This window comes from Erythrolamprus reginae, chromosome 1 (genome assembly GCF_031021105.1).
Source record: "Erythrolamprus reginae isolate rEryReg1 chromosome 1, rEryReg1.hap1, whole genome shotgun sequence".
Taxonomy (NCBI): Eukaryota; Metazoa; Chordata; class Lepidosauria; order Squamata; family Dipsadidae; genus Erythrolamprus; species Erythrolamprus reginae.
This window is the reverse complement of record NC_091950.1, coordinates 230,998,370-231,023,518: the sequence shown is the minus strand read 5'-3', so window position 1 is coordinate 231,023,518 and position 25,149 is coordinate 230,998,370. Positions and strand designations below refer to the sequence as shown.

Here is a 25,149-nt window from a genome sequence, read left to right as displayed (position 1 = left end):
CCATCCTTCTCGCCTTCCATAAGAGTTTTAAGACTCATTTATGCTGCAAGGCTTGGGGCCATTAGCAATTGTTGGGTATAAAACCAGAGAGGCAACTGCAGTTAATGGGGTTGGTGTCTGTAAAGCAGCCTCAAGTAGCTAGAAAAAGATACTGCTCTCTATCAGTATCCCTCCATCAAGGAATATTAATTGAAGTAATTGTAAGAGATGTAATAGAAGTGGGAAAGAGAGGAGTAGTAATCAGTGAGTAGTAGCCTTTGATTGTGCGTGTGTGTGTTGCATAAGGACCTGTGTCGTTGTGTTGAAGGTCTTGAGTTTTAGAGCCCACCGATTTGGCTATACATAAAAGAACTATGACAGAAAGGAAGGGAGGGAGCGAGAGAGGTGGGGACCTAATGAGGGAGAAAAGGAATTAAGAAAGGGGGGGAGGAGGCAAGGAAAGAGGAAGCGTGGAGGCAAAAAACGGAAGGAACCTATAACAATATAATATATAGCTGTGTGACTTATTTGCATGATGTGATGAATGGCATCAAGGCACTGTATAGCTAAAATATAAAAAGAAAAAAATGTAATTAAAAGCATATAAAAACATTTCAAAACATTAAAAGCCACTGGTGATTGCAAGACAGTGTTTGGGGCACCATATTTCTAATGATTATATTAAACAAATATTTTTATGTCTGCACTGTGATTTGGAGATTCAGTCGCACTGACCCATCCAGAAGTATGAATTTCTGGTGAAAATACACTATTTTCCTACTCAGACTGAAAGTTTCCTAAACCACATTGGCTGCATTTTTTAAAAAATGGAAGGTTACTTGTTATAATATCAGGTTGATTATTAGGTCCAGTTACCGAATTTTTATTAATATAAAGATTGGACTCTTTGCATTATGTCTCCCAAAATCATTGAGGGTCAGGGGACATATAAGTTTAATAAATTATTTTGATTCGTTAGAGAATCAGCCAGATGTTTAGACTGAATTTGTCAATTATGTCCACCTATCGAATCTTTCCCAAGGACCTGGGATACTAAAAAGTTGTTTGATGGAGCTAGATATAGTTGCAGGATATAAGCTTTCCAAAACTATCTTTTGCAATTGATGGATGGGGATTTGGTCAATGCTAATAGTGCTCCTGATGTTTCAGGATTGCACTTGATGTCTATCACTATTAGTAACCTCTTTATTTTCTTTGCCACAGTCATCCTACTTCTGTTTGCAGGTCTTTCTTTAATCCTTTCTATTCTTATCTTATTCCTATTCTTATGTCCAAAGATGCTTTGGGAAAAGTGAATCAGTTATATTATAGTCATTTTTAGTTTCCTATCATAGCAAATTTCCTCATGCAAAGAATTATTCCAGAGAGAAAGAAATTCCCTGATGGACTTTAGCACAAACACAAAAATTTGGAAGAATAAACCTTTGGTCCTGGTGATTTGGTCTTCAGACTTGATCTTGCAATAATATCCTAGGACACATGTATTTACCTTCACTCACAAAAGGAGTAACTGTCTAAACCTGCGATCACCAACTGGTGGTGTGTGGACCACCGGTAGTCCACGAGAAAATTTGGGTGGTCTGCAAAAAAATTATTTGCATTTTTTATATTGCACTAAATCAGGAGTCCTCAAACTACGGCTAGCCTCCAGTGCCAGTACCTGACCTTGCACTTCTGCAGCTCTTCCCACTGCTTGGAAAGCCTATGCTGGTAGTCTTCAGTGAGATGCTTCTTTTGAGCCTCCTTCCCTTTCAGATGCAATTTGAACTGAGCCAGTTGCTTTGCCAGCTCTTTCTCATGGCGGCTGCTTAACTCCAACAACTGCTTCCTGTTGGGGCTCTATGGATCCCAGGCGGGGAAGCGGGGAATGGCTGGTAGTGGAGGGGCAAGTAGAGGTTGATGAGGTGCCCCTTGATGAGAGTGACAGAGTTGGCAATGCGTACCCAATCACATGACCACTTAACCAGTCATTAGACAGATATTTGTGATCTGCGGGATTTAAAATTATGATTTGAGTGGTCCCTGAGATCTGAAAGGTTGGTGACCTCTGGTCTAAACCTTATTCACCAATATTCAATAGTATCAGCCCCTGTGGCGCAGTGGTTAGAGTACAGTACTGCAGGCTATGTCTGTTGACTGCCGGATGCCTGCAATTTGGCAGTTCAAATCTCAACAGACTCAAGACTGATTCAGCCTTCCATCCTCCCGAGGGGGGTAAAATGAGAGCCCAATTGTTGGTGGCAATATGCTGACTTTGTAAACTGCTTAGAAAGGGCTATAAAGCACTATAAAGCGGTATAAGTGCTATTGCTAAGTGCTATTCATCACTATGTCAATAGAGAAAATAAAGCAAAGGGAATGAATTAGAACAGTAACTGTTCTACTTTAAGATTTCTTAATTTAGAAACCGTAGATAAGGAAACATATGAAAAGAAATTATCTTGCTCTCATGCTGATATGACATTCTGCATTGACATCAGCATTAAGGCCAAACACAGACATATCAATCAAGACACACAAAAGTTGCAACCCAAATGTTTGAATCAGCATTAGTGAGCTGTTCTGTATATTGGTGTAACAGGGTGTGGAAGCATGTAAATTGATTAGTAGACCTGAATGAAAGTAATGATTCAACAATTGTAGGAGAGATATATCATCATGGCCATTCTCATCCTGCATGGGTTTTATAATTTAAAGAAGAGGTAAGCATTGAACTTCATGGTCCCCCCCCCCCTCCCACAACCTGAGGCTCTTTGGCCTGGATGAATTGAGATAGCAGTTCTTAGAATCTCAGCCAGAATGCAGAGAATTGCTGTCCCAACATATTGAAGTGAGAAAGGCTACGGAAAGTTGAAAATGTACTGTACATAGGAATAAGTTGATCAAAGGCACAGTCATGATGTAACTTCTTCACAATGGTGAATTGGATTTTGTTATTTTTAGTGTCAACCAAAATATTTCTCAACTCTATTGAGAAATTAAGAAACTCAAATCAAAAATAAAATTTAAAACAAAGTCCTTCCCTCCTTCCCTGTGCATCTGTAATGTAGCCATGGACTATCTTCTGTCATTGATGTTCTCTGACAAGTAAATAATGTGCTCATTTTTATTTAGCTGGGAGTTCCTTTTTGGATTTAAGATTGGCAGAGTTATAACCAGATATCTCATCTTCCTGGATTCAAGAAATTGTACGCTGACACTTTTTTCAACTAAAGTACACATCTTGTATTGTTCAACTACCGGTACATAGGTAGAAGAGACGTCTAGAGAAGCGATGGAGGAAGAGTAAGTCTGAATCCGATCGAACACTTGTAAGAGCTCACGTTAAGACTTACAAAGTGGTGCTCATGGCGGCAAGATGCGCATCAGCAGAATCCCGCCCGCCCGCTCTGTTTAGGGTGACCCGCTCCCTTCTTAACCAGGGGGGAGTTGGGGAGCCCTTGCAGAGTAGTGCTGAAGATTTTAACACGTTTTTCGCTGATAAAATCGCTCGGATCTGGGCGGACCTCAACTCCAATTGGGAAATAGAGTCGACTGACAACGAGACAGTCGAGGTGACTGGGGCACGTACTTGTCCATGTGTCTGGGAAGAGTTTGATCTGGTGACACCTGGACAAGGCCATTGCAGCTGTGAGTTCCGCCACCTGTTTGCTGGATCCGTGTCCCTCCTGGCTGGTCTCTGCCAGCAGGGAGGTGACGCGGAGCTGGGTTCAGGAGATTGTCAACACTTCTTTGGGGAGGGGGTCCTTCCCGGCTCCCTACAAGGAGGCACTTGTGCGCCCCCTCCTCAAGAAGCCTTCCCTGGACCCAGCCATCCTTAACAACTATCGCCCAGTCTCCAACCTTCCCTTCATGTGGAAGGTTGTTGAGAAGGTGGTGGCGCTCCAGCTCCAGCGGTCCTTGGAAGAAGCCGATTATCTAGGTCCTCAACAGTCAGGATTCAGGCCCGGCTACAGCACAGAAACTGCTTTGGTCACTCTGATGGATGATCTCTGGCGGGCCCGGGACAGGGGTTTATCCTCTGTCCTGGTGCTCCTTGACCTCTCAGCGGCTTTCGATACCATCGACCATGGTATCCTTCTGCTCCGGCTGGAGGGGTTGGGAGTGGGAGGCACTGTTCTTCAGAGGTTCTCCTCCTACCTCTCCGGTCGGTCGCAGTCGGTGTTAGTGGGGGATCAGAGGTCGACCTCTAGGTTGCTCCCTTGTGGGGTGCCTCAGGGGTCGGTCCTCTGCCCCCTACCATAGTTCCCTCTAAGCTGAGCAGTGAGCAATTGCTCACTTAAAAATCATCATCAACTCAGAGTTTTCCAAACCTGCCCAGAAGCCGAGAGGGAAAGAGTGAGAGGGAAGGAGAGAGAGAGGAAGAGAGGAAGAGAGAGAAACAGATAGAAAAAAGAGAGGAAGGAAAAGAGAAAGAAAAAGAATGGGAGTAAGGAAGAGAGAAAGAAAATCAAAATCTAGTTTGAAACTAGCTCAACTATTTAAGTGGCATTTTGATATTGATAGAGTTGCCCTATTATGAGCTCACTGTTATAGACACACAGTACAGTATTTTATTTTGAAATTCTCTGAGGCAAAACAGGGTGGGTTTTTTATTTGTTTGTTTGTTTATTTATTTATTTATTTATTTATTTTTTCTATGCCACCCAGACACTATACTTTTCCGCCCACCCCTCCAAAAAATTAGAGGGAACACTGCCCCCTACTATTTAATATCTACATGAAACCGCTGGGTGAGATCATCCAAGGGCATGGGGTGAGGTATCATCAATATGCAGATGATACCCAGCTGTACATCTCCATCCCTTGTCCAGTCAGTGAAGCAGTAGAAGTGATGTGCCGGTGCCTGGAGGCTGTTGGGGTCTGAATGGGTGTCAACAGACTCAAACTCAACCCTGATAAGACGGAGTGGCTGTGGGTTTTGCCTCCCAAGGACAATTCCATCTGTCCATCCATTACCCTGGGGAGGGGGAGTTACTAACCCCCTCAGAGAGGGTCCGTAACTTGGGCGTCCTCCTCGATCCACAGCTCACATTAGAGAAACATCTTTCAGCTGTGGCGAGGGGGGCGTTTGCCCAGGTTCGCCTGGTGCACCAGTTGCGGCCCTATCTGGACCGGGACTCACTGCTCACAGTCACTCATGCCCTGATCACCTCGAGGCTCGACTACTATAATACTCTCTACATGGGGCTACCTTTGAAAAGTGTTCGGAAACTCCAGATCGTGCAGAATGCAGCTGCAAGAGCAATCATGGGCTTACCTAGGTATGCCCATGTCACACCAACACTCTGCAGTCTGCATTGGTTGTCGATCAGTTTCCGGTCACAATTCAAAGTGTTGGTTATGACCTATAAAGCCCTTCATGGCACCGGACCAGATTATCTCTGGGACCGCCTTCTGCCGCACGAATCCCAGTGACCAGTTAGGTCCCACAGAGTGGGCCTTCTCAGGGTCCCGTCAACTAAACAATGCCGTTTGGCGGGACCCAGGGGAAGAGGCTTCTCTGTGGCGGCCCCGGCCCTCTGGGACCAACTCCCCCCAGAGATTAGAATAGCCCTCACCCTCCTTGCCTTTCGTAAGCTCCTTAAAACCCACCTCTGCCGTCAGTCATGGAGGAACTGAGATATTCTCTCCCCCTAGGCTTCTACAATTTATGCATGGTATGTTTGTATGTATGATTGGTTTTATAACAAGGGTTTTTAGCTATTTTTTAGTATTGAATTGTCACATGTTGTTTTTACCACTGTTGTTAGCCGCCCCGAGTTCACGGAGAGGGGCGGCATACAAATCCAATCAATCAATCAATCAATCAATCAATAATAAATAAATAAACAAACAAACATTACATAGGCAAGTAAACAGTACACTCTGCTAGAGTCACATAAAAGTAAAATGGTTGGCTATATATATATTGAATTAATTAATTATCCCTATGCTTTTGTAGATGTGTTATGTTTAAGTTTCACCTAAGAGTCATAAGCCATCAGGAAACAATATTTGGAGCAAAAATAGTGGTGGTTCTTTTTGACACAGTCTAAGTAAATTTTGCAGTAAATATTGATTTGTATCAGAATGCCCAACTACTTTTCTTCTGATTCCACTCATGAAAACAATCACACCATTTACGTCTTGGCTGGAAGCATAGTTAGTAACTTTAAACAGAGTGCCCAGAACGTTTCCCTCGTGGCCATCATGTTATCCTTGCTTCTTCTTTTTCTCTCTGTGTTTGGTTATCATATGAGATTCGGATGGTATTTGGAAAAACAGAAATTCCCTTTTTCTTCATTTTTCTGAGGAAAGCAGTTTTTAAGATGAAACTGGAAACATAATTTTCTACCAAGTGACATTCGTGGGTCAGATTACTACGGAAGCAATACCCTAGGTATCCCACTTTTAAGTTCAGACAAGCTGGAATAATATGGGTGTCCTGGCTGCCTACCTCTTGGAATACTTTGGGATTTTATCCTGGTAAATTGTGTGTGATATTTGACATATGCATCAAAGCAGGATGGTGCTGTTGAGAACCAAATTCAGTTTAAAAAACCTTGTCTGAGATGAAAAGATAAAGAGAAGGAGGCAGTGCAGCAATCCAAAGTTGTTGGACAGAGTGTTCCAAAGTCTGGAGCTATAAAATACATACAAAAAAGTCCATACCTTGGGAAAAAGACACCCAGATAAAAATAGTACATAGATGAAAATAGTAGAAACTATTGTTCTAGTGTAGAAAAGCTGCTGGGATAGAAGAGAAGGGTAGTCAGGAAATGATTATAATCTATCTCAACTCCTCTTGCGAAAAGCAACTACCAGTATCTTTTCATATCCTTTGCCATGTAAAAGTCTCTGAGATAGATATGCCCCATTAACTTTTGTGTACATTTCCTAGATCTTTTCCCCAAAACTGGTATAATTTTTAATATAAAAAGTCAATTTAATTTTTAAATCTTGTCTTATTTTGCCACTACTTTGTCCTATTCTCCACTCTTCGTATTTTGGAGGACAGCCCTGCACTTGAACTCAAGGACCTTTTCTCCTAACAAATTATGTACAACTCTATACTATAGTGCTAATAGAAAAATTTCATCTAATCATGCATTAGATATATAGGCAATGGACTTTTCTTCAGAGGAATGCACAATAGCCTGGTATCAAACTATAATTTCAATTAATCAAAAAAATCACAAGACCATGCATCCAAATTCCTTATTTAGCCATCTCTCACCTGTTGGTGCAAGATGAACAGGTCTATCAATATGGATTGTATATACTGTATAATAAAAGGAAACAAAGGAACTAAAAATAAGTAATTAAAACTTAGAAACTAAATTGTGGACCTAAAACTAAGGAGCCAACTAAAAAAAAAAGAACAAATGATTAAGAGTCAAGTTGTATGATCTTTAGTTGAAATGATTGTGATTTTTGGTTGACTTTATAACTGGCTAAGGGACAACAGATTAGGAAAAGGGAATGAATGCTAGGGTTTAGATCAGCGGTTCCCAACGTGGGGCCCATGCCCCACAGGGGAGCAATTGGATTTTTCATGGGGGCAATTGGAACCTTGATTAAACCAAGTTAATGGCCTTTTAGGCTTCTTCCGTGTGAGAAGGAGTTCACTGTTTGAATAGTAAGAATTGTATGTCATGGGTGTGTTTGTGTGTGTATCAGGATTTTAGAGATGCTTAGGTAGGGCATGGCCAAAGGTTGGGAAGCACTGGTTTAGATAGAAAGATGAGAATTGTCAAGGATGTAGCCAATCCACTTTTGGGTTGTGAATCACAGTACTGATGCCCAAAGGCCAAATGTTATACTACTGTAGAGATTGTGGCAGGTCTCAAAGGCATCATTATAAGGAAAGTATAAAAGACAGATTAGTGAATCTTCTTTCCAGCACAAATCATAGTAAAACTAAGAAAAGCTGACCGCTGCCTGCCTGAGTAGATGCCACAGAGGTGTCATTGTAGTTATAAGCATTCAGGTGATTGGATTTATTCCATTTTGTTGGAAAAATAACTGATGTAAGAAAACCATGATACCATAGTAATAGTCAAGGAATGACAAGAACAACACACCCTTTGCAAGCAAGATTTAGAACTGATAAGAAGGCAAAGGCAACACCCTGCTGAGTCACAGAAATGATCTGTTACAGAGAGGTTTTGTCTTTGTTTTTCAGGAATTTTTGTTAACTTTCCAGTCTAGCCTGTAGTCCTAGGATTAAGCCAGGTGAACAATTCCTACCTTCTGGTTGCTCTGATATCTGTAGTTATAAAAACCTTCAAAAGATTAGTGCTGGCCCATCTATATCACAGATGTGCTGTTAGACCCCTTGTAAATTGCCTTCCAAACAAACAGACGGGCATGTTAATATTACATTGCACTACATCTTACATCATCTTGAATCTCCAACAATCAATGCAAGGGTACTTTTTGTAGACTTCAACTTGGCATTCAATACCATCATTCCAGATATTCTTTTCACTAAACTGATTCAACTAACTGTGTCTGACCATACCTGTAAGTGGATTACAAACTTTCTAACAGATAGGAAGCATCAGGTGAAGCTAGTCAAAATTGGATTCCTGTACAATTAGCATAGGTGACTCCCAGGGCTGTGTGCTCTCTCCATTACTCTTCTATCTATGTACCTATAATTGTGTCTCAAAGGATTCATCTGTTAAAGAACTGAAGTTTGCAGATGATACAACAATCATTGCTCTCATTTGAGAGAATGAATCTGCATATAAATTGGAAATATTTTTTTTAAAATTAACTTAAATTTGTTTTACACTGTATTGTTATTGCTGTGAGCCGCCCCGAGTCTGCGGAGAGGGGCGGCATACAAATCTGATTAAACTTAAACTTAAACTTAAGTTGAACAGGCCTGTGGTGCGGCCAGAACATGAAATGAACACACTCAAAACTAGAAATAATAATAGATTTTAGGAGAATCCCTCCTATTACTTCTTACAATGCTAGACAACACAATATCAACAATAGAGACCCTCAAGGTTCTGTGTCCTATAATCTCCCAGGACTTGAAATGGATACCTAACAATCAAAATGTCATTAAGAAGCACAGAAAGAATATTCTTCCTGAACCAACTCAGAAAGCACAGACTGCTCAAGGAGATGCCGATATAATTCTACAGAGGAATAAATGAATCTGTCATTTGTACCTCTCTAACTGTCTGTCTTATGCACTGGAGACAAATTCTTTGTGCGTCCAATCACTCTTAGCCAATAAAGAATCCTATCCTGTCCCGTCACATCCCATCCTATCCTTCTAAGATTGTCTGAAGTTGGTTACTGGAGTACTCCTATTTAGAGCAGGGGTCTCGAACCTTGGCAACTTTAAGACTTGTGGTCTTCAACTTTCAAACAGGAGCAGCCCACAAATTATATTAGAAAGCTCTATCTAGGAGCTCCAAAGATAAGCATCTATATGTCACAGAAGTTAGTACACCCCCTCACATTTTGTAAATATTTATTTTTATGTGACAACACCGAAGAAATGACACTTAGCCACAATGTAGTGAATATACAACTTGTATAAGGGTAAATATGCTGTATCCTCAAAATAACACAACACACAGCCATTAATGTCTAAACTGCTGGCAACAAAAGTACAACCCTAAGTGATAATGTCCAAATGAGGCCCAAAGTATCAATATTTTGTGTGGCCATCATTATTTTCCAGGATCGCCTTAACCCTCTTGGGCATAGAGTTCACCAGAGCGTCACAGGTTGTCATTGGACTCTTCTTCCACTCCTACATGATGAGGTCACAAAGCTGGTGGATGTTAAGAGACCTTGCACACCACCACTTTCCATTTCAGATGCCCCACAAATGCTCAATAGAGTTTAGGTCTGGAGATATGCTTGGCCAGTCCATCTCTTTACCCTCAGCTTATTTAGCAAGGCAGTGATCGTTTTGGAGGTGTCTTTGGGGTGGTTGCCCTGCGACCCAATCTCTGAAGGGAAGGGATCATGGTCTGCTTTAGTATGTCATAGTACATGTTGGTATTCATGGTTCCCTCAATGACTGCAGCTCCCCAGTGCCAGCAGCACTCATGTAGCCCCAGATCATGACATTCCCACCACCATGCTTGACTGTAAGCAAGACACACTTGTGTACTCCTTGACACCATCTGAACCAAGTAAATTTATCTTGGTATCATCGGACCACACGCCATGGTTCCAGAAATCCATGTGCTTAGTCTGCTTGACTGCAGCAAACCATTTGCAGGCTTTCTTGTGCATCATCTTTAGAAGAGGCTTCCTTCTGGGACGACAGCCTTGCAGACCAATTTGATGCAGCGTGTGGCATAGGGTCTGAGCACTGACAGGCTGACTCCACCCCTTCCACCTCTGCAGCAATGCTGGCAGCACTCATATGTCTTATTTCCCAAAGCCAACCTCTGGATATGATGCTGAGCATGGGCACTCAACGTCTTTGGTTGACCATGGCAAGACCACTGTATTGTCTTGGCCACTGGATTGCAGCTCAGTTTCAGGCACTTGGCAATCTTATAGTTTAGGCCTGTGATGGCGAACCTATGGCACGCATGCCGCAGGAGACAGACAGAGCCATATTTACTGGCACACAAGCCATTGCTGTAGCTCAGCTCCAATGCATTGGTCAGCTGGTTCTCAGATTGCGTGGAGGCTCTGGGAAGGTGATTTGACCTCCAAAGGGGCAGGAGAGATACTTTTTGCCCTCCCCAGGCTCCAAGAAAGCCTCTGGAATCTGGGCAGACTGAAAAACAGGCCCACTGGAAGTCGGGAAATGGGGGATAGGGGGTTATGCAGACATGTGTGGTGGCAGGGCAGCATAGAGGGGATTGCATGTGCATGTAGAGGGGGAGCATTAAGGTATGAATGTATGCATGCGCAATAGCACAAACACAAGCACACACACTTTTGGCATCTGAGGGGAAAGAAATTCACCATTACTGGCTTAGGCCATCTTTATGTAGAGCCATAGTTTGTTTTTTCAGATCCTCAAGAGAATTTATTGCCATGAGGTGCCATGTTGATCTTCCAGTGACCAGTATATGAGAGTGAGAGCAATAACACCAAATTTAAGACACCTGCTCTCCCTTCACACCTGAGACCTTGTACCACTAATGAGTCACATAACACCAGGAGGGAAAACGGCTAGAAGAATTTTTTCAGCAGTGGGAGGCAATGACACTACCTTTATTATTTATTTATTTATTTATTATTTATTTATTTGTTTATTATTTATTTATTTTTTATTTATTAGATTTGTATGCCACCCCTCTCGAAGGACTCGGAGCAGCCTCCAACAAACAATACAGTCTACAAATCCAATATTAAAAACCAGAACACATTAAGAAACCCTTATTAAAAAACAATCACACAACTCAACATACCATACATAAAGCGGGACAACTGGGGGAATCAATTTCCCCATGCCTGGTGACTTAGGTGGGTTTTCAGGAGTTTGCGGAAGGCAAGGAGGGTGGGGCAGTCCTAATATCTGGGGGGAGTTGATTCCAGAGGGCCAGGGCCGCCACAGAGAAGGCTCTTCCCCTGGGTCCTGCCAAACGACATAGTTTTGTCGACGGAACCCTGAGAAGGCCAACTCTGTGGGACCTAATTGGTTACTGGGATTTGTGCGGCAGAAAGCAGTCTCGAAGTTATCCTGGTCCAATGCCATGTAGGGCTTTATACGTCATAACCAACACTTTGAATTGTGACCGGAAACTGATAGGCAGCCAGTGCAGGCTGTGGAATGTTGGTGTAACATGGGCAGATCAAGGAAAGTCCATGATTGCTTTTGCAGCCACATTCTGCACGATCTGGAGTTTCCGAACACCCACCCTCCACATCCTGAACAAACTTAATTTTTTTAGAACATGAAAGAATTTTATTGCAGAGAATAGTTTTTTTCACACATGCTCCTGTGAAATTAAAATATAAATCCATTCAAAAGATATTGAAGGTCTAATAAAAGATCAAAGGTTTTGGATAGTCATGGTATTTTTCCTCCCTGTGGGTCTTTTAATGCTGATGATTGCTGATTATTGTCACAGAGCTTACAAATTAGATTTGAAAAGATATTTGGAAACATACAATAGGGGCTATTGAAGATTTAACTGTGGAAAAATACAAGCAGCATACCTTTTACAACAATGTAATGAAAGAGTGAACATGTGACTATTTCGAATGACAATCAATTTTTAGTGTGGGAAGCTCAATTTTTTTCTAGTTTGCTTGTGTCTGTGGAAGATTATGACTCAGAATCTCACATTTCCCTCCACATGATTTCAAAATGTTGATAATGGTCCCTCTAGGTAGGCATGCAGGTTTATTTTAGTTCTAGTGCTATCCTGGTCACAAAACCAGCTTGATGACCTTGAGTTAATCATTTTCTCTCAGCCTAGGAGGGAGGCACTGGCAAACCACTTCTGAAAAACCTTTGTAAGAAAACTACAGGGACTTGTCCAGGCAGCCTGTGAGATTTGGCGATGGCTGAATGAACAAAGACACATACAAACAGGCAGGGAGGGAGGGAGGGAGGGAGGGAGAGGCAAAGAGTGGGAGAGGGAGAGAATATGAATATTAATATCTCCTTTTGAGGGATCAACCATGTGTTGATCCCTTGGTTGTACCTGGAATTGGTCAACATGTTTGTTGCCCAAAGCATGAGTTGTGGGGGGAGGGAGGGGGGGGAGAGAGGGAGATGCCCTATAATTATGATAACCATATTTTCTTGGGGGGGGAAGTAAAGGACAACCTGAAAAGGGGGCAAATCTGAAAAGCAGTTCACAACAGTGAAAAATTTAACTGTCTGTATTTGTACCTTTTCTCCACAAAGGAAAATTCAACAGCTAAGACAAGGAAAAAACTGCAAAAACCCATATTCTGAGGTAAGTACATTTGTTTTAAAAAGACAATTTTCTGTTTTTCACAAGACTGTGCATTGTGGTTCCCTGTATGGTGTACAGTATACCAGCGGTAGGCAAAGTTGGCTCTTCTATGACTTGTGGAATTCTTGAGCCAATCATGCTAACTCAGGAATTGGGGGAATTGAAGTCCACTTGCCATAGAAGAGCCAACTTTGCCTACCCCTGGTGTATACTTTAAGAGTTAAATGACGAAAATGCAGGGCAAATGTTGGTTTTTGAGAAACAAATAAATCTAAAAGACTGCTTTCCATAAGACAGGACTTTCCCTTATAATAAAGGACGGATGGTCACTATACCTATCATATACAGGCTGCCTCTATAAAAACCCCTCTAAGGCTGGCTTCACCCCGATAGGCCTCTGAACCCGAGAAGTCCAAGCTATCCGAGGGTCGCCGCCGTGTGGCGAACCTCGCAGCGCAGTGAGGCCGGCCCAAGTGACAGCGAACCTGCGGCTGTGCCATTCGACAGAAGGGCCAGGTGACGCAGGGGCGGGGCGCTGTCGTCGCGCGTGGCCGGTGGTGCAGGTGGCCGTCCCTCGCGCCCCTCGCCTATCTGTGTTGGCAGACTGGGGAGCAACTGTCGGAAGGGAGGGTGGGAGGAGTCGGTGTGCAGAGTAATGCAATGCGGCGCGGCGCAGCGCAAGGCCCCCAGTCCCCGCCGCATCCCTGCAAAAACTAGGAAGGGAAGCAGAGAGAAAGCGGCGGTGGGGGCGCTTGCCTCGCCTTTCTTCCTTCGGAGGCAAACGCCGCTGCGCCTGGAGAGGGCGGAAGAACCATCCTGTGGGCGAAGCGGGAGCCGGAGGCTGAGATGAAGCGCCCGGAGCAAGAGTCTCCATCCACCCATCCCTCCATCCGTCGCCCGGAGAGGAGAGGGCGAGCCCTCTGACCTGAAGTGCCCTTAACCCCGCTGCTTCTTTGGGCCGGGGGTACTTTTCAAGTGAGTGTTTAAACCGGGACTCGGGTTGCATTTCATTTGCCCCGACAGCCTTGGAGAGAGCGCTCCGGAGAGGGTGCAGGTTTCTTTCCCCTATTAAGCCGGAGCAACAGGATCACTGCCATTTGAGCTCCCAAGCCTGTTGCGGTTCGTCCCCCCCGCCGCCCCTCTCAAATAAATGAGCTCCTGTTTGAAAGAAGACCTCTTCATGCTCGCCTATTGCAAAACATCCTTGCTTGTTTTCTTCGCGGCAGACTTGTTTTTCTGGGTGGGAGTGTGTGTGTGTGTGTGTATGCGCGGCCGCCCGCGTGTGTTTTGTTTGTGTCTTGGATTCGTGGGCGGCGGTGACGTTATGCCGCTACATCTTCCAACTGTGATGCGTTGCTTACAAGTAGTTTTTGCAACGGTTTGGGATAATGAAATAATCTGGCAGAGTAAATGCGGGGAAACGGGGAAAAGCCTCGTTTTCCTTTGGCCGATTTGGTCTGCTTGCTCTGAGCGGAGAATTCAACCCGAACGAATGAAGTCCTCCTTTCCCTCAGCTTGGTCGTGACGGGTCCCGAGCAACTTGGGGAAATCGGAATTCAGAGGCGAGAAGTGTAAGGCAAGGTGGAAGAAAAGCTTTCGAAGTGTCGTTTGCATAACAGGATTTACTGCTCCTCAGAGCTGTGATAATTTCTACTCAGTACTGTAAAAGAAGGACTTCTTGAATGATCCTGATGGAAAGGAGGAAGGGGGGGGGGAGACACTTAGAACTCACAATATACTGATTTCTAGCCCTGTGCCTTAAGCACTACATAAACTGGCAGTCTTGCATTTTAGTTGTTCATAGGGTCTTGGGGGGAAAAGGGTAAGAAGGAATTCCTTCCAACAAAATCCACAGCAAAGATTATTAATGTAAATAATTGTAATGGCTGCTGGTAGGTCTGGGGGAACCACGTGCAGTTAATGAAGTGACCTTGATAGTTAGGCATCCAACCTGGAATTGGAAATAAATTGCCACCAAAGGAACTGAGAGGGGCAGCATCAATTTCATGTGCTCCTGTTGTTGGTTTTTTTTTGTTTTGGTTGTTGTTGTTCTGCTAGCTATATTAGAACTGAGTTCCTTTAAAGATCTAGCTCCTAAGGAAATGAGTTCTGTTTCATATTTACTGAATTTGGGGGGACTTTTAAGAAACTGCAATGTTTGGGGATTTGGGAGGATTAAAAAAAATATTGTGTTGGGATATTACTCATTTTTTTAAAAGGACATGTTTAAAGAATAACTTGGAGATTGCTCAAGAATAGAAAAGCAATGTATTAATCCTATTACTTAAATAAAGTTATACTTTTGTGATTGTAGAAAACTAGTGCTAGGTTTTTTTGACTGATTTCTAGGGTAGTAGTTTTTTGTTCTTTAGCATATACAGTAATCTAAGTTTTCTGTTTGGTCCTGAATCTCTTATAGTTTATTTATGACTTACCGGTATTTAAATTTAATTTTTGAAAATGGCATTGTAATTTTTATTTCTTACTCCTAATCTCTAGTGCGAAATTGATGGGCCTGAATGAAAATTCAGAAATGGGTTTGTGAATTGTAATTTGCAGTCTAGATCAGTTTTGGCGAACTTTTTCCCCTTGGGTGCCAAAAGAGTATGTGCATGCACTATCGTGCATGTGCGAGTGCCATTACCCATAATTCAATGCCTGGGGAGGGCAAAAACAGCTCCCCCCACCCCCCAGAGGCCCTCTGGAGGCTGGGAACAGCCTTTTCCCCAACTTCTGGTAGGCCCAGTAGGCTTCCCTGGAGCTAGGGGAGGGTAAAAATGCCCTGCCCCATCCCCCTGGAGGCTCTCTGGAAGCCAAAAATGCCCTCCCAGAGCCTCTGCGTGAGCCAAAAATCAGTTGGCCGGGACAAACATGCACATTGGAGCTGAGCTAAGGCAATGGCTCATGTGCCAGCAGATATGGCTCCGCATGCTACCTGTGGCACACATACCATAGGTTCGCCATCACTGGTCTAGATTGTAAAGTCATTAAAGTTCTGGAAAATGAAGCTTGATCTGTTTCGGTACCTAATGCATAATTCATACAAGAGTATGGAGCATTACAAGAAAAATGATTTTTACTGTGCATTAAATATATTTATTTATTTGATTTATATCTTGCCTTTTATTTTGTAGGTCAAGGTGGCATACATACTGTAGGGTTCCCCCTTTCTGTTTTTTCTCACAACAGTCTAGGATGGTGTGACTGCTCCAAAATTACTCAGGAAGCATCTAGATTTGAGGATAGACTAGGATCTGGTTATTGCTCATAATCCATCCTGTCAACTACTACTCCACATTTCAGTTTGGATTAGGTTCTTTTTTTTACTAATTTTTACTTCCCAATGTAAACATTATTATTGATGGAAAAAGTGGGCTGTTAAACATAGAATATATGAAGCTATATTCCATATGTTTCTGTCTCAATTATCAAACCAATGGCTGGATGATAAGTAAAATTAGAAAACAATGAACCTTGCTGGTAGTTGAACATTTTGGGAGTTGACATCTGGAAAGATACTAGCTTAGGGAATGGGAATCCCTACTTAGTACATACAAAATATTTGGACAATAGACATAGGATTTGGCTTGGATTTCAGAGTTTCTTAATCCTTACAAATTCTTCAATATTCTGCAAATTCTGTAAAGCTTCTGGAATAGGATTTTCCCCATTATAAACAATTACCAAATAAAATGTGAAAGTGTGAGTTCTAATCCTCACACTCAAAGCCAGCGGGTGACCTTGAGCCAGTCACTTTTGCTAAGCTCTAGGAAGCAGGCAAAGGCAAACCACTTCTGAAAACTTTGCCAAGATAATAGCAGACATTAGTCCAGGAAGTTGCCAGAAGTTAATAATAACTCAATATGATAGAGATATATAAAGAGATAAATAATAGATTAGGCTAAATTAGATTAGATTATGATAGAGAGAGTTGAGATTGAGAGCATGTTTATTAAAGATTAGATGCTTTGCTGCTTCCCATTTGTTACTGCTTCTGCATACAGTATAGACCTCTCCTTGTTCTCTGGAGGCTCAGAATGAATTTTACATAATCCTGTGATGAAATACAATTGCAAGCGAACAGTTGCTCTCATTTCTATTTTTTGCAAATCCCATTTTTTTACATTTGCACTTCTTTTGCTACATTTTTCAGAATCCTCTCCCCCCTCCCCCGCCACCAGTTTTTTTGGGTTGTTTATATTTGTTTTCTTTTATTTTCTTCTTTTATTAAAAGGTGTGAACTTCTGCAAAAATTATCTTCAGCACTATCTCATCATGTTCATCATTCCCTGTCTCCCCAGAGAATATTTAATTGATATACACTACACTTGATCTTAGCTAAAACGCTAAGAAGTGATATAACTGTTACAAGCATATTTATTTGCTGTGTCAAAAAAACCCCCATACATTTTGCAATGAGCCGGTTTGAATCATCTGCCTACTTGTGGTTCTTTTCTGAGCTACGTAGGGGAAGGTTGATTCCTTTCTCAGACACCAGCAGTGCTGGGCTTTTCCTTATTTTCTTTTGCTGAAATTTCCTCTGCTGATGAAATATCATTGACACAATTTCCCATCACTTTGTGGTTGTTTCTTACAGAATTATTTTTAAAAATGTCCTAAAATAAGATGATTTTTAAAATGATCATACATCTCGAAAAAACAAAGGGAAAGCTCCATCCTCAGTGTTAGGTGGTGTCATTAATTGTCAAAATATTTCCCTAGGACAGTGATGGTGAACATTTTTTTTGCTCGGGTGTCCACAGGATGTGTCCGTGCGCAATAGTGCTCACACATATGCCACATCCATAATGCAATGCCCTTCCACTCACATATGCACACACAACCCCTCTGGGCTGCTCCCCTGTGCATGAGCGCAGGCCTCAATGAAACCTCTGGACTTCCTGTTGGCCTCTTGTCACCATCCCCAGGTTTCAGGAAAGCCTCTTTGAGCCTTATCTAATCTTTCCCAGGCAAAGCAGCCAACCTGGAAACATTCCTTTGAAATAGGCATAGAACAGTAAAGTAGCTAGTTTAATGAATCCTACATGTGTAGGTCTGATTTGTTCACACCTGCCAACCCATAACTTGTTATGCTTTTATTGCTGCAAGGACAGTGACTGTTGAATCTCTTGATGTTTATCAAATGTGTGACTGAGCAGCTATTTCAAGGGCTTTTTAACTATATCAATAGATATAGAAATAAAATAGACATCTAAACCAAAGCAAATAATGTTGAGAGAGAACACCTTCCTGTTTTAAACAGAGCTACTACTACTAATTGAATCCATCTTTTAGTCCAGCTTTTGGCCTTGCAAACAGGCACTCTTCTTATAAGTATATGGACAGCGGAATCCTTATCTAGACACTTGTGTAAAGGACAAATCTGGAAATATCCTCCTGCATGTTTAATTTAATTTAATTTATTTTAATTACTTAGATTTATAAGCCACCCTTCTCCAAAAGGACTCAGACTCATTGTTAATTATTGAAATGACCCATACATAATTGGTTATTATTGTCATTCAGATTCTGTTTTCAAGAGTCTGTATATACTTCTGATTGAAGATATCTGCATATTTAGAAAAGGGGCAGAGCATAAACAGCTCAAAATGATCCTATTTTTCAAATCAAAATAAATATATAGAAAAAAATTGTTAGGTTGTTTAGTTTGCTTATTGTGGAGATTACTTTATTTTAGTCATGTTTATACTACTGATTTGAGAGTAACACATAAAAATAATAAAATATTTTAAATTTCTTATCAGGAAAAAAATTCTAATTAAAATATTTGTGGTGGCTTATACCGTGTTTCCCAAAAATACGCCCTTCCCCAAAGCTAAGGGGGGAGCACTGCCAGCACAGGAAGAGGCCCTTCCCTTCTCTGGTCAGCTAATGCAACCTGCAGATCAGCTGAGCTGAACGGGAACTGCCTCTTGTTCTATCACCCTGGGCGCCTGGAGGTGTTTCTTGCACATTCTTGCCACCCCCAGCCCTGCCACAGGGCCCCTTGTTGAGTCATGATCCAGGCTCGCCATACCTGGGGGTTGTGGGGGTGGTGGCATGAAGTTGCAACCATCAGAGCTGGTGAATCCAATGATGAGCAAGGGTGCAGTGGTGGCAGCAGGAGACATCAGGACATCACTGGCTAGCCGCTCGTCAGCAGGCCGCTCTCCTGGCCGGGTCTCGATGTGAGTGCCATAGGCAGGCAATGAGATGCATAGTCAGTGCAAAGAACAGGGAGGCGATGGTGTCAACGGGACTTCTGGCAGCAGAGCAACACAGCCGCTTGTGAGCTGTTCACCCCCGCAGCTGTGCGTGTGCTTCCTAGGACTCTGCATCAAAAGCAGTTGGCCAGGCCATGCCTTTGTGACTGGATGTCCTGTCAGTGTTGTCTGCTCATGGCCAGACCTGGCCAGGAGAGCGGCTGGTCAGCACTGTCCTGACAGCGCTTGTCTTCAATGTCTTGCCACAGCCTTTTGGAGCAGGACTCTGTTTCCGCTTTTGGCGGCATGCAAGGAAAGCAGCAGAAGCAGTAGAAGTCTTTCCTTCTCTCCCCCAGACTTCTCCAGAAATGAGTCTTTATGAGATTCGTCGCGCCGCCGCCTCTTGGAGCAGGACTCAGCAAGGCTTGTTGTACCATTGCACAGTCTAATGTGACAGCAGTGGCAGGACGAGTCTTACAAAGACTCATTTATGGTGGAGTTTGGGGGAGAGAAGGAAAGACTTCTGCTTCTTCTGCTTTTGGCGGCATGCAAGGAAAGCAGCAGAAGCAGTAGAAGTCTTTCTTTCTCTCCCCCAAACTCTGCCAGAAATGAGTCTTTGTGAGACTCATCACGCTACCGCAGCATCCATGCATGCAATGGCACAACAAGCCTTGCCACACTTGGCACCTCCTGTACCTCAAAAAAACAATAAATAAAAACGAAGACCTCCCTGGAAATAAGGCCAAATGATTATTTCAGGGGGAGGGGGTTTCCGAAAGAAAATAACACCCAGTCTTTTGGGGAGGCAAACACGGTATATAAAAGGGGATGCAGTGGCTCAGCGGCTAAGACGCTGAGCTTGTCGATCATAAGGTCGGCAGTAGAGAAGTTCAAATCCCTAGTGCCACATAACAGGGTAAGCTCCCGTTACTTGTCCTAGCTTTGGCCAACCTAGCAGTTTGAAAGTATGTAAAACGTGCAAGTAGAAAAATAGGGATCACTTTGGTGGGAAGGTAATAGCGCTCCATGCACCTTTGGCATTGAGTCATGCCAGCCACATGACCACAGAAATGTCTTCAGAGAACGCTAGCTTTTCAGTTTAGAAATGGAGATGAGCACTGCCCCTAAAGCCGGAAACGATTAGCATGCATATGCGTGGGAACCATTACCTATATATAAAAAGAAGAAATAAGCGAAAGTATTTATTAACTGAATTAAAATTTATTTTTTCTCTTAGAGCTATTTTAAAAGTGGGAGAAAAAAATATTCCAGATCCCAATTATAAAAAATAGAAAACTGCTGCCTGGAAATTTTGGGAACAGTTTAAAATTAAAAATGGATAAATTCTGAGCCACAAACATTAGCTTTCAAAATCCACTATAAAAGGAAATAACTGCCTTGAATAACTGTCCCTCCTTCTGATTAGCATGATGATAACATGAAAATGTGTTGAAGGGACAGAGTTTGTACAAATATAGAACTCAATTCTTTTTATCTAGAAGGTTGATAGTGTTGATTATTAAATAATTTTGCAGGAATGAAAAATCAGCATGTTTATTTAGAACCTCTATTATAGTGTGGTAAAAATTAAAAATAATAAGGGATAGTTGAGATATTAGGAAAAAAACTCGAGTTTTTTTTTTTTTAATTCCCACACACTCCTAATTATGTACACCAGACAGTGTCCTTTCTTGCCTGTGTTTCCTCCCCCTTTTTTGCATTTGAGTTACCAGGCAACTTGCATACAAATGCTGTTGTTTGGGACCAAGGCTGAAATACATGCCCTCTAAACTGAATATAGCTTTTCAGCAAAATGCTGCACCCACACAGAAAAGAAGAGAATAGAAGCTTTGTAGAAGTGGAACAGTAAATGCTGACCAAGGATTTTTCCCTCTGTAATGTTAAATGCCTATTGCTTTGTTCATCATTGGCACATGACAGCTGAAATTAAGCAAGTTCTTATTTTCTAATACGGTAGCCTGAAATCTGTTATGAAGTAATCTGTGAGTTTTATTAACTTTCTCTTATTTTTTATTTATTAAAATGCTGGCATTACAATGCTTATCATTAATTATTGTTGTTTACTGTTGTTGCTTTAGTTGAAGATTGTGTAACTGAAAATTTCATCAGAAATTACAGAACAAGGAGCATAAGGGATTTTTGATGCTTCAAGAATAAATGAAATATTTCATATAGCGAAAGGAAGGGGAAAAAAGAGAGGTGAGAGAAAAGAGCTGCTTTTCTCAGCTTACTGAGGATGGCTAGAGTCAAGTTGACAGGAGGAGCTTAAAGCCAGTTACATATGAAGAAAAATATCTTAACTATCACTAGGCTATGGATGTATATGAATCTGATAATGGATAAACTATATTTTATCTTATTGAGAAATGTATTTGATGACCAGTTTGAACAAGTATTTTTATGCAGTATAATTCAGTAAAAAGTGAAGCCTGTCAAGTTGAGCTTGACTTATATGGATACATCTCGTCATCATGCATTGCCTTCTTGCAGGACTTTTTCCGCCTGATTTCCTATTCTTGCCCAAAGTGGTTTCCCACTTAAGTGCTAGCTAGACTATTCCTGTATAGAGTTCTGAATTGGTTAAAGTCTGCTGGGTGGTGTCACTGCTGATTCAAAAGTACTATATAATAGATAAATGTTTCTGTTGTAAGTTATTAACTGGATGTATTCAACATCCATTACAGTTAATAACTGTAGTAAAAGATTAAAGATAAGTTAGTAGGTTGAACTTGGCATAAGGAAAAAAATAGTGGGAGGTAATGGATGTTGAATAATATTTTTGTTCAGAAAACAGAAAGTTATCAAAAACATAGAATGCATATACAGTAATTAGTATATTACTTTAACGTTGCTCCATCAGTTTGCTATGATTGGAAAACTGGTAAAAGTATTCCCTCTGATTAGAAGCAAGATGTCATAGTACAAAGCCAGTTGGATGATTTTGGGCCAGTTACTGTCTCTTGGCCCAATCTACCTCACCAGATTGTTGTAGGGAAAGTAAGAGGAGAAAGATGTGTTGGATATGCTTGCTGCCTTGAGTTATTTGTAAAAATTTATTTATTTATTTATTTATTTATTTATTTATTTATTTATTTATTCGGTTTTTATGCTGCCCTTCTCCTTAGACTCAGGGCGGCTTACAACATGTTAGCAATAGCGCTTTTTAACAGAGCAAGGCTACTGCCCCCACAATCCGGGTCCTCATTTTACCCACCTCGGAAGGATGGAAGGCTGAGTCAACCTTGAGCCGGTGATGAGATTTGAACCGCTGGCCTTCAGATCTACAAGTCAGCTTCAGTGGCCTGCAGTACAGCACTCTACCTGCTGCGCCACTCCAGCTCATAATAATATAATAACATCAGGATAAAAAAAACACAAATCACTTTTTTTCCCACCTTATGCCTTCTTTTTTGTGAAATCTTGGATCAGAATGTTATACCTTTGTGGTATGGTCTATTTTTCTTTTTGTATCCAAATTGTTAATTGAACTTGGACATTTCTCTGAAACAAGCCATTAATTTGGGATATAACTAAACTAGGGGTCAAATGCTACTGGTTCAGCACAATTCAGGCATACCGGTAGCGGCAGCCACCAGTGGTTTGGAGAACCAGTGGCAGCAGCACAAGGCTCCACCTAGATGCCGCCATTTTCTTGTTTTACCCCTTCGCGCATACACAAGCATTCTGCACATGTTCAGAGGGTGAAAAGTTATGTGCAATGGTGACTTGTGTGCAAGCGCAAATCGTGTTCTTCTAAACCAGTAGGGACGGTAAGTAGATTCACGGCTGAATGAAGCATAATGTTTATTCAAATAAATTAATTAATAAATGTGATGAACAGGAATATTTAACTGAGGTTTCTTCAACTAGTTCATCTATTGTTTTGCCAGTAATGAGAGTACAAAAGAGGGCAAGAGAAAAATGGGAACTCCTTGATTTAGTCTATCTAAGGTGTATAATTTGTTTTATCCCACTAGTATTTTGATAATATAAAGAGCCTCATAAGTATATGAGAAAAAGAGACAGATGGATGCTCCTTAAAATAAATGCTGCAAGACAGTCTCTGATTTTTTTAAACTCAGCTTTTAATTAGAGTTAACATGACTATTAAAATTCCCCATGGCATTTTTTTTAATTTGAAGGGAGAAGAGTGTAGCAGATGCTAGCCTCTTAATCTTTTGAAAGCAAGTCTTCCTAACACTTTAGGAACTTTTAACATATGGTCAAAATTGCATTCTCTGGACCACCCCCAGTATATTATATATATATGTGTGTGTGTACACACACACACAGTATGTCATAGAAGTGAGTACACCCCCACACATTTTGTAAATATTTAGGTATATATGTGACAATAATGAAGAAATGACACTTGGCTACAATGTAATGTAGTGAGTATAAACTTGTATTAGAGTGTAAATGTGCTGTCCCCTCCATATAACACAGCACATAGCCATTGATATATGAATTGCTGGCAACAAAAGTGAGTACACCCTTCAGTGATAATGTCTAAATGGGGCTGAAAGTGTCAATATTTTATGTAGCCACTATTAGTTTCCATATGGATATGACGCTGAACACAGGCACTCAACTTCTTTGGTTGACCATGGCGAGACCTGTTCTGAGTGAAATATGTCCTGTTATGGTCTTGGCCATTGGGCTGCAGCTCAGTTTCAGGACCTTAGCAATCTTCTTACAGCCTATGCCATCTTTATGTAGAGCAACAATTTGTTTATTTCAGATCATCAGAGAGTTCATTGTCATGAGGTGCCATGTTGAACTTCCAGTGACCAGTATGAGAGAGTGAGAGCAATAACACCAAAGTTAACACACCTGCTCTCCCTTCACACCTGAGACTTTGTACCACTAACAAGTCACATGACACCAGGAAGGGAAAATGGCTACTTGGGCCCCATTTGAAAATTATCACTTAGAGTTGTACTCACTTTTGTTTCCAGAAGTTTAGACATTAATGGTTGTGTGTTGTGTTATTTTGAGGTGACAGCACATTTACACTATTGTACAAGCTGTATACTCACTACTTTACATCATAGCCAATTGTCATTTCATCAGCGTTGTCATATGAAAAGATATACTTAAATATTTACAAAATGTGAGGGGGTGTACTCACTTTTGTGACATACTATATATGTATATGTGTATGTATGTGTATATATATCTATATCTATATATGTATATATATATTTACTAATCATGTCTGTTTGTTTTGTTCCTTCTTTTCAGATCAGATATGGACCAAATGAACTCGTGAGGAGAATGATCCAGGCCAAAATTGTCCCATATTATCCAAGAAGAATCTCCCATTGGCGTCAGTAGGTTTTAACATGTGTATATAGGTACGTAGGAAGATGCTAATATTAATTAAGAGACGTAGGAAATTGGGAGGAAGGCGTTAAGGTGAGCTTTCCCACTCAAGTGTTACTCTCCTGAGGAAACAGGACCATATGCATTTATTAAAGGTAGAAATCAGCATTTTCCCCAAGCTCATTTAGTACAGTACCACATCTAATTTGTTTTTTAGTGCTGAATGAATGAAATTGGCTATTTGAAAGGGGATCAGCATTACAAAGCTTTAAAACAAATGGATAAAAAATCATTGTGGGTTTTCCTTTAATGTATACAAGTAATATATGCTGAACTTTAAGACACGAAAGTAGAAAATCAGGCTAGTGGGTTAATAGTGCTTGTCTTGGAATAATTGAAATTAATCTGTGTTATTTGTATTGAAGACTTTTTAAATTGGGAACGGTGAGTTACAGTGTGATTGAAATAGATAATGTAATCTTTTCCCATTTTCAGAAAGGTGGAATGGTTTTACTAAAATCTAATAATGGGATACCATTCAAAAAATTAATGTTTGAGAAAGGAACTGCCAGAGAATGAGGTCAGTGAAAATAGCACTGAGGTATTAGAGGTAATATAAAACTCAAGAACAAGAATGTCACTTAACAATATGATCAGCAGAAATATTCTTATTTTCCAAACAAATGAACACATTCCTCATGGTTTTATGA

The 25,149-nt window shown here is 41.3% G+C and overlaps 1 protein-coding gene across 5 annotated transcripts in view; it reads left to right on the top strand.

Annotated features, from left to right (window-relative positions):
* PAQR8 (progestin and adipoQ receptor family member 8) overlaps window positions 1–25,149 on the top strand; it is a 38,041-nt gene that overhangs the window by 4,216 nt on the left and 8,676 nt on the right. The window contains exons 2-3 of one of the 5 annotated variants that reach the window (XM_070732503.1): window positions 12,839–12,890; window positions 24,359–24,471. The gene's annotated coding sequence lies outside the window, so the exon portion shown is untranslated. Of the gene's footprint in view, window positions 1–12,838; window positions 12,891–13,420; window positions 13,866–20,837; window positions 21,097–22,556; window positions 22,885–24,358; window positions 24,472–24,933; window positions 25,020–25,149 lie in introns of those variants that run through there. The other 4 variants (XM_070732501.1, XM_070732502.1, XM_070732499.1 and 1 more) reach the window with 4 other exon arrangements.